We start from the raw sequence: 17,159 nt of genomic DNA, 5'->3' as shown, positions 1-17,159 counted from the left end.
CAACACAACATAATCACAGGTTCTGGGGATTAGGGCATGGATATTTGGGGGGCCATTGTTCTCCTATTACAGATCCAAATACAGATTTCTTATATATATAAAAAAAAAAACTTGGATTAAATTTCAAAGAAGTGGAGAATTTGCCCTCAAACATTACCATGTGCACATAGTTTCACAGGGGAGTTCAGCCAAACTTTTAAAGACTAGATGATCCAAAACTACACAAATTTTTCTAAACAAAGACATTTCCAAAACTATTATTACAAAAAAAAAAAATCAGTACGTAAACCTGAAAATATAGTAGAGTAAAGAAAAACAGAAACCAATCTTACTTTGGAATACTGAGGCAAAAAATCTTAAAGTATTAGGCAGTAGAATCCAACAGCATATTTAAAAAATTAATATATTCATGACCAAGTTTATTACATGAATGCAGAGTGGTTCGATATTAAGAAATCCATTACTATGATCACCATCTTTTTTTTTTTTAAGAATTTATTTATCTATTTGAAAGAGAAAGAGAGCACAAGCAGGGGGAGCTACAGGCAGAGGGAGAGGGAGAAACAGGTTCCCTGTGGAGTGAGAAGCCCGATGCCAGGCTGGATCCCAGGACTCTGATATCACGACCCAAGGGGAAGGCCGACACCCAAAGACTGAACCACCCAGGCGCCCCACTATGATCACCATCTTAAAGATTTTTAAAAATTACTTGTCTAATGACAAGGACATTAAAAAATGCAACTAAATTCAAAATTCATTTCTGATAAAACATTTGTAAAATAGAAAGCCATGGATTTTTCTTTAAATTGATAAAATAAATTTACCTCAATCCTAAAGCCAGCATATTATTTATTAGGTAAACATTAGAAGCGTTTCCATTAAGATCCAGAATGAGGCAAAAATGCCTGCTGTTCTTTTTAACTATTTTTTATAAAGATTTTATTTATTTATTTATTTGACAGAGACGGACAGCCAGTGAGAGAGGGAACACAAGCAGGGGGAGTGGGAGAGGAAGAAGCAGGCTCCTAGCGGAGAAGCCTGATGTGGGGCTCGATCCCATAACGCCAGGATCACACCCTGAGCCGAAGGCAGACGCTTAACCGTTGCGCCACCCAGGCGCCCCACTTTTTAACCATTTAATACAATATCAGACTTACTGGCTAGTGTAACAAAATAAGAGAAAAGGCAAGGGGGAAGTAATTAGCTCCCCTACGTATCAAAACATGGCATTGAAAGAAAGTTTAAAAATAAATACAAATACATATGGAAGTTTAGAATATAATTGAGATAGCATTTCACACCTGTGAGGACAAGATGGACTCTTTCATAAATAGTGTTGTGACAAATGGATAGTCGTCTGGAAAAAGAAAAAAACGTAAGAGAAAAAAGATAAACGCCAATCTAGGAGAAAAAGCGCACAACATATAACAAAGATAAAGAGCTAATCTGGGGCGCCTACCTGAAGTACATGTGACTCTTGATCTCGGGGTCGTGAGTTCGAGCCCCATGGTGGGTGTAGAAATTACTAAAATAAATAAATAAACTTCAAAAAAATTAAAAAGAGTTAATCTTCTAAAGATACCAAAAACTCTTAGGACAAGGAGGGGCACTTTTTAATTTGTTTTTTTTTTTTCCAGCTCTGCTGAGGTAAAACTGACAACATTTTAAGATATTTAAAGTACGTTTATTCATTCTGAAAACGTTTATTGAGAAACCTCATGTAAAGTTCTACACCTGAATTTGGGACGTGGGATAACGACACGCATGGACATCTCTGTTCAAAATAGGAAAACCCCCTCCAAGTCCTTTTTAGCTCACGAGCATCTCCGTTGGCAGTCAAGGGCAACGGCTGTACTAATTTCCCACACATGTTTTTCATTTTACTATTTGCCTTCTTGACGATCCTGGAATGCAAAATAAGCCACGAAAAGGACTATGAAAGTCCTTTGATATTTTAAGATAAGAAAAATATCCCCATCCATCATGATATTTATTTGAAACCTTGTAAAATGTAGTTCCTCAAGATATTTTTATTAGAATTTAAGGTCCTAATTTTAAAAGTAAATTTCAGTACCATCTTTTGTTTGCAACCATGAAAGAAGTCAATTACGTGTTACTTTAACCCTGATTTTAACTGGAAATATCTAATATGAAAGTAATTGCATTATTCTTAATTCAATATTTGAGTCTATATTTTACGTCCCTCATGGCTCTAAGTACAGCCATCTAAGAGTTCTGAACTTGGAGTCCTCCATTACTTCTTACTCAAACATGCAGAGCTCCTGTTGTTCAATATTTTATTTAATAATTTTGTTTAAACAAGACTATTTATTTGCATTGGTAACAAAATTGTTAGTTTTCCTCCCTAATAGGCTATTCTTACTACCATAAAAGGAGGCCAGGAGACAACAAGGGCAATGTATGCTTCTCATCTGACAAGAGAACTCTACCCACTTTTGTATTATTTATGCAATAATGATCAAGGCCCAGGGCATTTCCTGGGGATTAATGGCTCACTGGGAGATTGGCTGAAGGACATTAACTTGGGGCAGTCATTAATTTTCTAAGAAAACCTGGTTTAAAGTCATTATTTCTATTATAAGATCAATAACACACACCCCTCATCACCACCACAACAAAAAACTCATTGGGAATAACTTCTTTTCTGAAATTTTTCATAAGTACATTCAACCTGTAGGTTATATTTTAAAAGCAATGCCACGGAAACCCTGAACGACTTAGTAACATTGACAGGACTCGTCACCTAGACATCAACGTCCTGTACATTTGCTTTTTTGTTTCCTGTCTGCCCTGATTTAGGGTTCAAGCTAAAAATAAAGTCCCCCCCCCCACACACACACACTCTTTCTCTCTCATTCTCTTTCTCTCCCCCACCCTTTCTCTCTTCTTCCCTCCCACCCTCCCTTGCTCCCTCCATTCCTCCTCCCCCTCGCTCCTTCCCTCCCTCTTTCCTAAGGGTTTTCTCCAGCAAGTTTCCACCGAAGGTGTAAAGCTGCAAAAGCAGCATGTGGTAGGTCACACAATGTACGAATTATTGGCGAGCAAATGGAATTATGACTCTACAGTGTTTTCATTAATGGCATTTTCTCAGGAATAAATGTGTGAAAGACCTGGTCCTTCTTAGCAACTTCACTGAAATAGATCTAAGAAAGCTAGAATTCACATGATTAAATAGGCATAATTTGTCTGCCACTGCCTAGGGGCTCCGAACATTGAGACTCAGGGGGGAAGACCCTGACCCAAACTGCAGCCCAGGAAGCCGAGAGCACCAAAAAAGCAACAGTGTTTGGAGCCCTGAAAGAAGCAAGAAGATGGATTATAAAAGAAATGGTGAAGAACCTTAGGAACTGCATTTCAGTGCATGAAAGTGGCTGGTTAGGACAGCACCACATCAAACAGGGGGAGAGCTCCTTCCATCAACGTGCCAGTTCACGCGTATTTAGAAATGTCATCCCTCTTCTGCTTCTCAAAAGTCCCTGCATCCTTTTAGGCTAGGAGAAAAGTACTACTAACTTGTGAAACAGTAAATAAGATAATTATAGAGAAAAATAAAAGAAAAGAATTAAAGAAATTGCATCAACCTATTTTCCTTATCTTTGAAATAGTGGTCATGTGAATTACATTATAATGTGCTACTCAGGGCAAGGTATTATTATTCAATGTAGTAAGAATGACTAGTCAACTAGGAGGCTCCAGAAATAGCCCAAGAGACACCATATGAAATTGGACCCCCTCCCCATTTCCATTCCAGCCACTCCTTACCCTTGAAATAAGTGATACTGTCATATTCTTGCCTGTCAATGTGCTTACATCACTTCCTTATAGATCCATGTCTTGGATACTATGACATAGCTGTATGTATTGGGTACTTCCTTTCCTCCTCCTTTATCTCTCCTCCCACCCCCACTAAACTTCCACCACCACCCATATATTCAGTGTATGGATAAGCAGAAGTGGTGAGTCATGAAAAGCAAAAGAAAAAAGGCTTTGAGAATAAAAGGCAGAAGTAATTGGTTGTTGCTAAATAACTGAGGTTCACAGACGTCCATCCTTCCCACAAGTAACGGAAAACCAAAGTAAATGACCGCACTGATGAGAAATACAAAAATAAATTTAAAATAATCCCCATCCCTTAAGAGCTTACAATCCATTAATGGAAATAAAACAAGAATACAAATTGTTATAGCATGAGTTAGTAGGCGTTAAGAACCATGTGATAGACACAAGTATGTGAGTGATTCATGTAGTTCAGTGTTTACTTCTAGTTGGGAGAATCAAGGAAAACTTCATGAAAGGCATAACTAAAGGATCAGAGATTGGCTCACAAGCAAAGAGAATGGCTTGAGGCACTAAGAATAAAAATACGGGGGAGATTGTCTGAGAAGCACAAACACTTTGGTTTGTCTAGAGCATACAGTGTATAAAAACACTGTGAGATATAACTAGAGTGTAGATTGAGGTCAAATCTTAGAGGTCTTCAAAGGCCAGCTAAGAAATCCTGGGGAAAGAGTAAAAGATTTGAACAATATACTGATGTAAGAGAGTTGTATTTTAGTAATATCAATCAAATACCAAGAGATGTTTGAAATAGATTGAAGGGAAAAAAAAATTGGATGAGTCAGGGTGCATGCGTGGCTTAGTCAGTTCAGCATCCAGTTCTTGATTTCAACTCAGGTCATGATCTCAGGGTCATGAGATCCAGCCCCTGTTGAGCTCCATGCTCAGCAGAGAGTCTGCTTGAGATTCTCTCTCCCTCTCCCTCTGCCTCTCCCCCCACTCATGCTCATGCTCTTTTTCTCTCTCTCTCTCTCTCTCTCCTTAAAATAAATTTTTAAAAATCTTTCTAAAAAATTGGATATGAGTCAATTATGAGGCAATTTAAATAGCTCAAAGCTGAGATATCCAGACTTGCACGTCATGCAGTGGCAGTAGGAGTTGAAAGAAGATTAATACAAGAGTCAGTGAGTAGATGTAAGTTACTGTCAAGGTCCTCTCTTTCATGTTGGGCAGTAGTTCACTTTATTATGATCATGATTACTATTTCAAAACAGAAGAACAAATAAATAAATAAAAGGTGGCCATGAATGAACTGATGATGAAAATGTTCTGAACCAAGGATTACGACTAATCTGTGTCCCTGAAACTTAAAAAAATAATAACAATGAAATTTTTCAGGAGGAAAACTCCCTAGAGAATAATAGTGTCCCCTGAGAAAGCTAGCTTACTCTAGTAGGAAAAAAAAGGGGGGGGGCTCAGGAGACAAATAAACCTGGCTCTGAATTCTGGCTCTTTTTTTTTACAAACTTGATGACATGGAGTCACCAGTATAACTTCTTTATGTTTCTTTTTTTCTCATTGGGAAAATAGGAATAATAATATCTACTCTATAAGACATTGTGAAATTTAGATGATAACTGATTTTTGGCAAATACTAGATGCTCAGGGAAGGCAGCTGTAAGAGATGATTGATTAAAGTATAGAGGGAAATGAATAAAACATTATTACAAGGCTTTGAGCCTACATAGATGACTAAAAATAATCATGCTATTCATGGAAATTTAAAACTCAGGGAATATTAAACAGATTTTAGGAAGGAGGTTTTTTCTATTCTAGCAGTTTTCATCTTATATGACCTGTACATAAATCCCATACCATTACTAAGGCAAATTTGTTTTTTTTATTTTTTATTTTTTAAATTTAAGCTCTAGTTAGTTGACATACAGTTCAATATTGGTTTCAAGAGTAAAGTTCAGTGTTTCATCACTTATGTACAGCACCCAGTGCTCACTATAACAAGTGCCCTCCTTAATAACCATCACCCATCTATCCCAAACCCCATCAGCCCTCAGTTTGTTAAATTCCTTTGGTATGGTATTTCATATGCTATTTGTCTTTCTCTGATTGATTTATTTCACTTAGCATAATACACTCCAGCTCCATCCATGTTGTTGTAAATGACAACAAGATCTCACTCTTTTTGATGGCTGAGTAGTAGTCCATTGTGTATATACATCACATCTTCTTTTTCATTTCATTAATTGATGAACATTAGGGCTCTTTCCATAGTTTGGCTAGGGTTGATAATGCTGCTATCACCATCAGAGTGCATGTACTCCTTCAAATATGTATTTCCTAAAGCAAGTTTATAGTATAGAGACTCTCTGATAGCCATAAATAAATTTCAAGGTGCATTTGGCCTCGGGATGACTTCATGTCCTTGTCATTGCTGCTGTTGTTGTTTATTTTTATCTGCTTTTATTGTTCACTTTACATAATGGGTAATATAAAATATAGATGAGGATTTAGCCTAGCTAGATCCTGAAGACCAAGAACAAGGGTGTCTCAGATGCTTAACATCAACCAGGATTCTAAACAAAACGTATAATCACTTATAAGCTACGTGTATAATAAAGCATACACATTTTCTTAAAGATGGCCATCTCTAAGACTCATATACACAGGCATAACTCAGAGATATTGCAAGTTCAGTTCCAGATCACCACAATCAAGTGACTATCACAATAAAACCAGTCAAACAAATTTTTTGTTTTCCCAGTGCATATAAAAGTTATGTTTATAATATACCATAAGTGTGCAATAGTATTATATCTAGAAAAACAATGCACATACTTTAATTTCAAAATACTCTATTGCTAAAAATGCTAACCATCATCTGAGCTTTCAGCAAGTTATAATCTTGGTGGAGAGTCTCGCCTTGATGCTGATGGCTGCTGACTGATCGAGGTGATAGTTCCTGAAAGTTAGGGTGGCTGTGGCAGTTTCTTAAGACAACAATGAAGTTTGCCACATCAGTTGACTCATTTGAACACATAGAGGTCATTGTAAGGTTAGTAATTGGCCTAATTTCAATATTGTTGTGTTTCAGGACATTGGGAGACCTGAGCAGAGGGAGAGAGACCAAGGAACAGCCAATTGGTGGAGCGGTTAGAACACACATAATATTTATTGATTAAGTTTGCTATATAATACAGGCACAGTTTGTGGTGCCTCAAAACAATTACAATAGTGACATGAAAGATCGCTAATTATAGATCACTATAACAAATAGAATAATAATGAAATATTTTGAAATACTGTGAGAATTATCAAAATGTGATGCAGCAATGCAAAGGGAACAAATGTCGTTGAAAAAGGGAACCCTGGTGTACTCTTGGTGGGTGATGTAAATTGGTACAGCCACTACAGGAAACAGTATGAAGTTTCCTCAAAAAATTAAAAATAGAACTACCCTATGATCCGGCAATTCTGGACAATTTGAAGACATAATAGCCAGACATAATTAAAATATACATAATTCATATTTAATGAAATATATAAACCTACATATCCAAGAATCTCAATGAACCCTAAGATCAAGAATCATAAATAAAACTACACTAAGACACATCGTAACCAAATTACTTAAAATCTTTGTGACAGAAAAGTCTTGAAAGTAGCCCAAGGAAAAAATACTTTACATACAAAGAAACTAAGATAAGGATGACATCAGATTTCATGTCAGAAACAGTCAACCCAGAAGATAGCGAAGAAACATCTCTAAAGTTCTAAAAGAAAAAACAATCTGTCAACCTCAAACACTTTATCCAGAAAATATATCTTTGGAAACAAAAGTAAAATAAAGATATTTTTCAAATACACAAAAGTCAAAAGAATTCATCACTAACACAGCTGAAATACAAGAAATAATACAGAAAATCTATCAGCCAGAAGAAAAATAATAACAGATGGAAATCAGAATCTACACAAAGTAACAAAGAGCACCAAAAATGGCAACTACATGTTTTTAAAATATTTTTTTCTTATTAGCTATGTGTCTTTAAAGATAATTGACTATATAAAGCAATAATGGATTATGGAGTTTGTAACATATATAGAAATAAAATAGACGACAATAATGACAGAAAGACTGGGAGGAGAAAATGAGAGTATACTGTGGTAAGGGTTTTATATAGTATATAAAGCAGTATAATATCACTAGAAGTTAGAATGTAATAAATTAAAGATGTTGACTACAAACACCAAAACAGCCATTAAAATAACACAACAAAGAGTTCTTCCTAATAAACCAACAATAAAAATAAAATGGAACAATGAAATATTCAACTAATCTAAAAGAAAACATAAAAAATGATGAAAAGGAGAATACGGGAAAGATAGAGCAAATAGAAAACAAATACCAAGACTTAAGCTCCACCATACCAACAATCACATTAAACGTTAATGGCCTACAAATACGAGTTAAAGACAGTGGTTGTCAGATCAGATTAAAAAAATAAAAAGTAATACTCAATTCAGTATATTGTCTATCAAAAAATTAAATATAAACACAAACTGATTAAAATTAAAAGAATAAGAAAAGATACACTATGTTAACAGAAATCAAAAGATGAAACACCTATATTATATAGAACAAAGTAGATTTCAAAGCATGGAATATCACTAAAGATACAGATTATTTCATGATAAAAAGGTCAATTCATATTGAGGACATAATAGCAGAACATCAAAACGCATGAAACAAAAACTGATATGACTGTAATAAAAAAGGACAAATTCACAATTATAGTCAGAGATTTCAACAATCTCAATAATTGATAGAACCATTAAACAGAAAGTAAGGCTATAGAAGAGTTAAAGAGAACACTATCAAACAATTTGACCTACTTGATATTTTCAGAACAACCCATCCAACACTACACTAGAATACTCATGTTTTTCAAGTGCACATGAAATATTTTCCAAGGTACACCATATTTTAGATCACAGAACGTGTCTCCATAAATTTAAAAAGACCCAAACCATACAAAGTATTTACTCTGAGCACAATAAAAATAGCTTAAAAAACCAATTATCTGGAAAATTCTCAAGTATATTGAAACTAAACAACATAATGTTAAATAAACCATGGGTCAAAAAAAGTGAAAAGGGAAATTAGTAATTGTGTTGGTGAAAACACAACATTTCAAAATTTGTGAGAGGCAGTTAAAGCAATATTTAGAGGTAAATTTATAACACCAACCACTTAGAACAGAGGAAAGACCTCAGATGGATGACCTCAACTTCTACCTTAAGAAACTAGAGGGGTGCCTGGCTGGCTCAGTCAGTAGAACATGAGACTCTTAATCTCAGGGTTGTGAGTTGAAGTCCCACACTGAGTGTAGAGATTACTTAAAAATAAAATCTTAAAAAAAAAAGAAAGAAAGAAACTAGAAACAAAAAGACAAATACCAAGGTAGAAGAGATGGAATTATTAAAAAAATCAAACTAGAAAGTAATGGAATAAAATATAGAAAATCAATGAAAAGATTAGTAAAAACAAAAGCTGCTTCTTTAAAAAGATAAATAAAATTGATAAACTGCTAGCTGGACTAATCAGGAGAAAGGGAGAAGACATAAATTACTAATATTGGGAATGGTAAAGATGATATTATATATTCTATGAATATTAAAGGAAAATAAGAAAATATTAAGAACATTATGCCAACATTTGACAGTTTAGATGAAATTAACATATTTCTTTAAAGATACAAACTACCCAAATTTACTCAGGAATAAATACTAACCTAAATAGCCTATTAAATACATTGAATTTGTAATTAAAAGTGTCCCACAAACAAATCAACAAAAGCTTCAGGACTCAGATGGTTTCACTGGACAATTCAACCAAGCACTTAAGCAAAAAATCGTATCAATTCTACACAAACTCTTCCACAAAACTGAATAGGAGGTAATACTTTCCAACTGATTGCATGAGGCCAGAAGTTCTCTGGCATGAAACCCAGATAGACATTATAATAAAAGAAATCCATATACCAACATCCTACATGCACATAGATGCAAAAAGTCTAAATAAGGGGCACCTGGGTGGCTCAGTCTGTTAAGTCTGCCTTTGGCTCGGGTCATGATCCCAAGGTCCTGGAATAGAGCCCTGAGCTGGGCTCCTTGCTCGGTGGGGAGTCTATTTCTCTCTCTCCCTCTGCCCCTCCCCTCTGCTTGTGCTGTCTCTCTCTATATATCACTAATAAATAAATAAAATCATTTTAAAAATTCTAAATAAAATTTTAGTAAATTAAATCCAGTAATATATAAAAAGATGATAAAACATGACCAAATAGGGCTCATTCAAGGAAAACAAGGTTTGATTTAATATTCACATATCAATTAATGTAATTCAATACATTAACAGACTAAAAAGTAAAAATCATATGATCATCTCAACAAATTCAGAAAGAACATTTGACAAAAATTAAATAAGCATATCTGCTAAAAACTCTTAGCAAAGAGGGACTCAAAAGGAACTTCTTCAACTTGAAAACTTACAGTTCTACAGAAAGCTTAGAGCTAATATCATACTTAACAGAGAAAGACTGATAGCTTTCTCCCTAAGACTAGGAAAAAGGCGGTGATGCCCCCCTTACTATCTATTCAGCATTATACTGGAGATTTAAGCCAGTTCAATATGGTAAGTCAAAGAAACAAAAGGTCTCCAAACTAGAAAAGTTGCCTCTATGTGCAAACAAAAGGACTACATAGAAAATCCTTCAGAAATTTCAAAAAACAAAAATAACTTATTAGAACCAATAAGTGAATTTAACAAGGTTTCAGGATACAGTATTTTATTTGTATACATTAGCAATGACTAATTAGAAATTGAAATTTTAAAAACAATACAGTTTACAAAATACAAAAAAGAACTTTGGTCAATACCTCATCAAAATCTATGGGATACAGCAAAAGCAGTTCTAAAAGGGAAGCTCAAAATAATACAGGTCTATTTCAACAAACAAGAAAAGAGCAATTAATAAATGGCAATAAGTATATACCTACAAATTATTATTATTCTAAATGTATGTGGACTAAATTCTCCAATCAAAAGACATGGCACGGGGCGCCTGGGTGGCACAGCGGTTAAGTGTCTGCCTTCGGCTCAGGGCATGATCCCAGCGTTCTGGGATCGAGCCCCACATCAGGCTCCTCCGCTATGAGCCTGCTTCTTCCTCTCCCACTCTCCCTGCTTGTGTTCCCTCTTTCACTGCCTGTCTCTATCTCTGTCAAATAAATAAATAAAATCTTAAAAAAAAAAAAAAAAGACATGGCACAGTTATATGGGTAAAAAACAAAACAACAACAACAACAAAAATAAGATCCATCTATATACTGTCTATGAGAGACTCAACTCAGTTGTAAGGGCATATGACCCAGTAATTCTACTTCTGCATAGTCATCCAAAGAAAATAAAAACACCAACTCAAAGACATATATATATATACACTCTCATGTTCATCGCAACATTATTTACAATAGTCAAGATATGGAAATAACAAAAGTGTCCATTGGTGGATGAATGGGTTAAGAATATGTGCTGCATATATGCCGTGGAATACTATGCAGCCATAAAAAAGAATAAATCTTGCCATTTGCAACAACATGGATGGATCTTGAGGATATCATGCCAAGTGAAATAAATCAGACACAGAGAGGCAAATGCCATATGATTTCAGTTATATGTGGAATCTAAAAAACAAAATAAACAAAACAAAACCCATAGATTCAGAACAAATTGGTGGTTGTCAGAGGGGATGAAGGTCATGGGGTTGGCAAAAGGAGAGGGAGTCAAGAGGTACAAACTTCAGGTCATTAAGTAAATAAGTCATGGGGATTGTATGTACAGCGTGGTGACTATATTTAACAATATTGTATTGTGTACTATGTACTTTATATGATGATGGGGAACTGAGACCTACTGTCATGGTCATTTCACAATGTATACAAATATCAAATCATTATACTGAACATCTGAAACTAATACATATTACATGTCAATTATACCTCAATTTTAAAAAAAAGATCTCAAATAATCAATCTAAGATCAATTGAAGATTATGTATCCAGGGACTAAGGAAAAAAGAACAAAGGAAGCCCAATAATAGCAGAAGGAAGGAAATAATAAAGTTTAGAGCAGAACTAAATGAAATAGAGGCTAGAAAAACAATAGAAAATAACAACAAAGCTAAGAGTTGGCTTTGTGAAAAGATAAACAAAATTGACAAAACTTTAGCTAGACTAAGAAAAAAGATGAATCAAATAAATGAAATTATAAATGAAAGACATCACAACTGGTACCACAAAAATACAATGGATCATAAGAGACTACCATGAACAATTATACACCAATAATTTGGACAACTTAGAAGAAATGGATAAATTACTAGAGACATACAATTTACCAGGACTGCATCATGAAGAAATAGAAAATCTGAACAGACCAATAACAAGTAAGGAGATTGAATTGGTAATAGAGAACTTCCCAACAAATAAAAGACCAGGACAAGATAGCTTCACTGGTGAATTCTACCAAATATTTAAAGAACAATTAATAACAATCTTTTTCAAACTCTTCCAAAAAGTTGAAGAGGAAAGAATACATCCCAACTCATTTTATGAGACCAACATTATCCAGATACTGAAACCAGACAAGGACACTCTAAGAAAAAAAAAAAAAATTATGGGCCAGTAGCCCTGATGAACATACATGCAAAAATCCTCAACAAAACACTAGCAAACCAAATTCAACAGCATATTAAGAGGATCATACACTGTAATCAAGGGGATTTATCCTTGAGATGCAGGAATATTTCAACATACATAAATCAGTAAATAATACATCACATTAAGAAAATTCATCTCATTATATAAAATCGTATAATCATCTCAATAGATGCAGAAAAAGCACTTGACAAAATTCAACATCCTTTCATGATAAAAAATCTCAACAAACTAGTTATAGAAGGAATGTACATCAGCATAGTAAAGGCCATTCATAATAAGCCCACCACTAACAACATAATAATGAAAAGTTAAAAGCTCTTCTTCTAAGATCAGGAAAAACACAGGGACTCCCACTCCCACCACTTCCATTTGACATAGTACTAGAAGTCTTAGATATAGCAATTGGGAGGGGGGGGGATAAAAAGTAGCCAAAATGGAAAGGAAGAAGTAAAATTACCTCCGTTTGCAGATGACATGATCTTTTATATAGAAAACCCAAAATGCTCCACCAAAAAACTGTTACAGATAATAAACAAATTTAATAAAGTTTCAGGATACAAAATCAACATGCAGAAAATCAATTATGTTTCTGCACACTAACAATGAATTATTAACAATGCAATCTCATTTATAGAAGTATAAGAACAATAAAATACTTAGGAATAAATTTGACCAAAATGGTAAAAAAACCAGTTCACTGAAAATATTTATAAGACATCGATAACAAGAAATTGAGGAATTCAAACAAATGGCAAATATCGTAGGCTCATGGATTGGAAGAGTTAATATTGTTAAAATGTCCATACTACCCAAAGCCATCTGTAGATTCAATGCAATCACTATCAAAATTCTAATGTCATGTTTCTCAGAAATTAAAAAAAAAACTATTCTAAAATTTGTATGGATTCACAAAAGCCCACACATAGCCAAAGAAATCTTAAAAAAGAACAAAGCTGGAGGTATGACAGTTCCTGATTTCAAACTCTATTGCAAAACTATGGTAATCAAAACAGCATGGTACTGGCATAAACACGTGCATACAGACCAATGGTACAGAACAGAGAGCCCAAAAATAAACTTACACGTATACAGCCAACTAATCTTCGACAAGGGCACTGAGAACACAAGATGGGGAAAGAATAGTCTCATTAATAAAACGTGTTGAGAAAATTGGATATCCCACATGCAAAAGAACGAAACTGGACCTTTATCTTACACAACTCACAAAAATTAACTCAAAATGGATTAAAGAGTGAGATGTAAAATCTGAAACTGTAAAATTCCTAGAAGAAAACACAGAGAAAAATTCCTTGACATTGGTTTTGGCAATGATTTTTTAGGTAAGAGGCCAAAAGCGCAGGCATCAAAAGCTAAATAAAGAGACCTACATCAAACTAAAAAGCTTCTTTATAGCAAAGGAAATAATCAATAAATTCAAAAAGCAACCTATGGAAGGGGAAAAATATTTATTTACAGACCATATATCTGGGGTAAATAACCAATAAACATAAGAAACTCATACAACTCAATAGCAAAAAAATAAAAATAAAATAAATAAAACCAAACAATCCAATTAAAAATGGTCAAAGCAGCTAAACAGACATTTTTCCAAAGAAGACATATAAATGGCCAAAGGTACGTGAAAAAGATGCCCAGCATCATTAATTATCAGGGAAATGAAAATCAAAACATCAATAAGGTATCATCTCACGCCTGTCAGAATAAGTATTTTTATCAAAAAGATAAGCGATAACAAATATTGGCAAGGAGGCAGAAAAAAAGGAACCATTGTACACTGTTGGTGGGAATGGAGTTTCCTCAAAAAATTAAAAAATAGAATTACCGTATGACTCAGCAATCCCACTCTCGAAAATACACTCAAAGGAAATAGAAGCACTGTATTGAAGAGACCTATGAACTCCCATGTTCATTGCAGCATTACAGTAGCTAAAAATATGGAAACAACCGAAGTGTCCAATAGTAGATGAGTGGATTTAAAAAATGTGGTATACACACATATGCATATATAGGTATGTATATATAATATATAGTGGAATATTCTCAACCATAAAAAAATGAGTTCTTGCTATTTGAGACAACATGGATAAACTTGGAGGGCATTATGCTAAGAGAAATAAACCAGACAGAGAAAGACATATACTGTATGGTATCATTTATATGTGGAATCTTAAAAAAAAAAAAAAAAAAAGCTGATTTCGTAGAAATAGGGTGGTAGTTGCCAGGGGCTATGGTAAAGGGAGAAGTAGGAGCTGTAGGTCAAAGGATACAAACTTCCAGTTATAAGATGAATAAGTTCAGAGAATCTAGTTACGACATGGTGATTATAGTTAATAATACAGTTATTGTGTACGTGTAATTTGCTGAGAGTAGATTTTATGGGATTTCACCACAAAGAAAAAAAAGAGAGTTCATTATGTGAGATAACGTATATGTTAATTATCTTGATGTTGGTAATCATTTCACAATATATATGTATATCAAATCATCACATTATATACTTGAAATATATACAATTTAATTTGTGAATAACTTCTCAAAAAAATCAATAAATTTTAATCAATAAAATTTAATCAATAAAATTTAATTTGTGAATAACTTCTCAAAAAAATCAATAAAATCACCATGTAGAATAATGTAAATATATTTTAAAATGTGTATGAGTGTGTGTGTGAGTGTGAGTGTGTGTGTGTGTGTGTGTGTGTGTGTGTGTGTGTGTGTGTGTGAAAACTATTTTCTAAGGAATGCACAAGAAAACAGGTAACAATTTCATCCAGAGAAGAGAAAGGGCTGGCTGGCTCTGTGACAAACAGAAAAGAGACGTCCTTTACACAGCACACACATTTTGTGCCCTTTGAACTGAATTCCTTATACATGTATTACCTGAATTTAAAATCATTTAAGTAATTAAAAATCAGGGGCGCCTGGGTGGCTCAATCGTTAAGTGTCTGCCTTCGGCTCAGGGCATGATTCCGGCATTAGGGATCGAGCCCCACATCAGGCTCCTCCACTGGGAGCCTGCTGCTTTCTCTCCCACTCCCCCTGCTTGTGCTCCCTCTCTCGCTGCCTCTCTCTCTCTCTGTGTCAAATAAATAAATAAAATCTTTAAAAAAAAAAAGAAAGAAATTAAAAATCAGACTTGCACTCCATTATTAGACCCACTGAGTACAGGGCCAAATTAACAAGATAGAATTAACTTTTTGTAAGGTTTTCCTCTTGACACCAGAAAAAGTAAGCAACTGAAAAACAGGAAATATATGACTTATCACCAACCCCAATAAAAAAAAGACGTGAAGATTTGGGTTATCAGTTTAATATTTGTAAACAGAATCATGTGGCTGCCAAGAAAAAGACCCACGTTCAGTGGAGTACAACATTTAGTAAGAATCTACTGGGTAATGAAAGCACAAAAATGAGAAAAGATAACGACCCTATTCTGAAGGATGCTAGAGGATACTAGAGGATAGAGGCGTGTTAACATATAATTAATGGCTGAGTAATATTCCATTATATATATATATATACTGCATCTTCTTTCTCCATGCATCTTGTCATTTGCAACAACATGGACGGAACTAGAGGGTATTATGCTAAGCGAAGTAAGGCAGAGAAAGACAAATATTGTATGATCTCACTCATGTGCAATTTAAGAAACAAAACAGATGAACATAGGGGAAGGGAGGGAAAAATAAAATAAGACAAAATCGGAGAGGGAGACAAACCATGAGAGACTCTTAACTATAAGAAACCAACCGTGGGTTGCTGGAGGAGAGGTGGAGGGATGGGGTACTGGGTGACGGGCATTAAGGAGGGCACGTGACGTGGGTGTTATGTGCAACTGATGAATCACTAAATTCTACCCCTGATAATACACTATATGTTAATTAATTTATTTTAAATAAAAAATAAAATAAATAAATCCCATTCTCAAAAAAAAAAAATCAACATATAATTAAATAGGGTGCACTAAGAGTGAAAGCAGGAACATGCAGTCTGAGGGAAGCAGAAAAGACAACATCCAGAGAAGTTCACGGACGATGTCAATCTCGCTCAAGACCTCCAGCTGCAGTGCTGGCAGTGCGATGTGTTAAGCACTGAGTTCGATCCCTTACCTCTGTCTATGCTCACTACAGCACACCTGCAATTCGGTGGCCCATCTTTAGTTCCACTGAGAGACGGAAGAAGCAGGACAGGATGACAACGAGACTCAGGATCTTTCCATACAAAAAATGATGAAAGAAATTAGAGATATTGGGCCTGGAAAAATAAAATAAAATCTCGGGAGTAAAATGCCTTTACTTTTCTCAAGTGCCATCACAGAGGAGAAAGAACAGCATTTCTTTCTTCAAGAAACAGGTACCAATAGGCAGACGCTACAGGAAAGCATCTAAACCAGTTGAATTAAAAAGCTATATACTTTACCCATGAGAGACCAGAGATGGCTTGTGTTGCCCCTGAAAATGGAAAGGCTGTGAGGTGATTGTTCCGATGATTCCTGAGGCTCAGCCCAATCGTAGGATTCTAGAAGCTCATCATAATCGTGCATAAAT

This window comes from Ursus americanus, chromosome 13 (genome assembly GCF_024610735.1).
Source record: "Ursus americanus isolate L20-20 chromosome 13, mUrsAme1.1.p, whole genome shotgun sequence".
Taxonomy (NCBI): domain Eukaryota; kingdom Metazoa; phylum Chordata; class Mammalia; order Carnivora; family Ursidae; genus Ursus; species Ursus americanus.
This window is presented reverse-complemented; position numbering follows the sequence as displayed.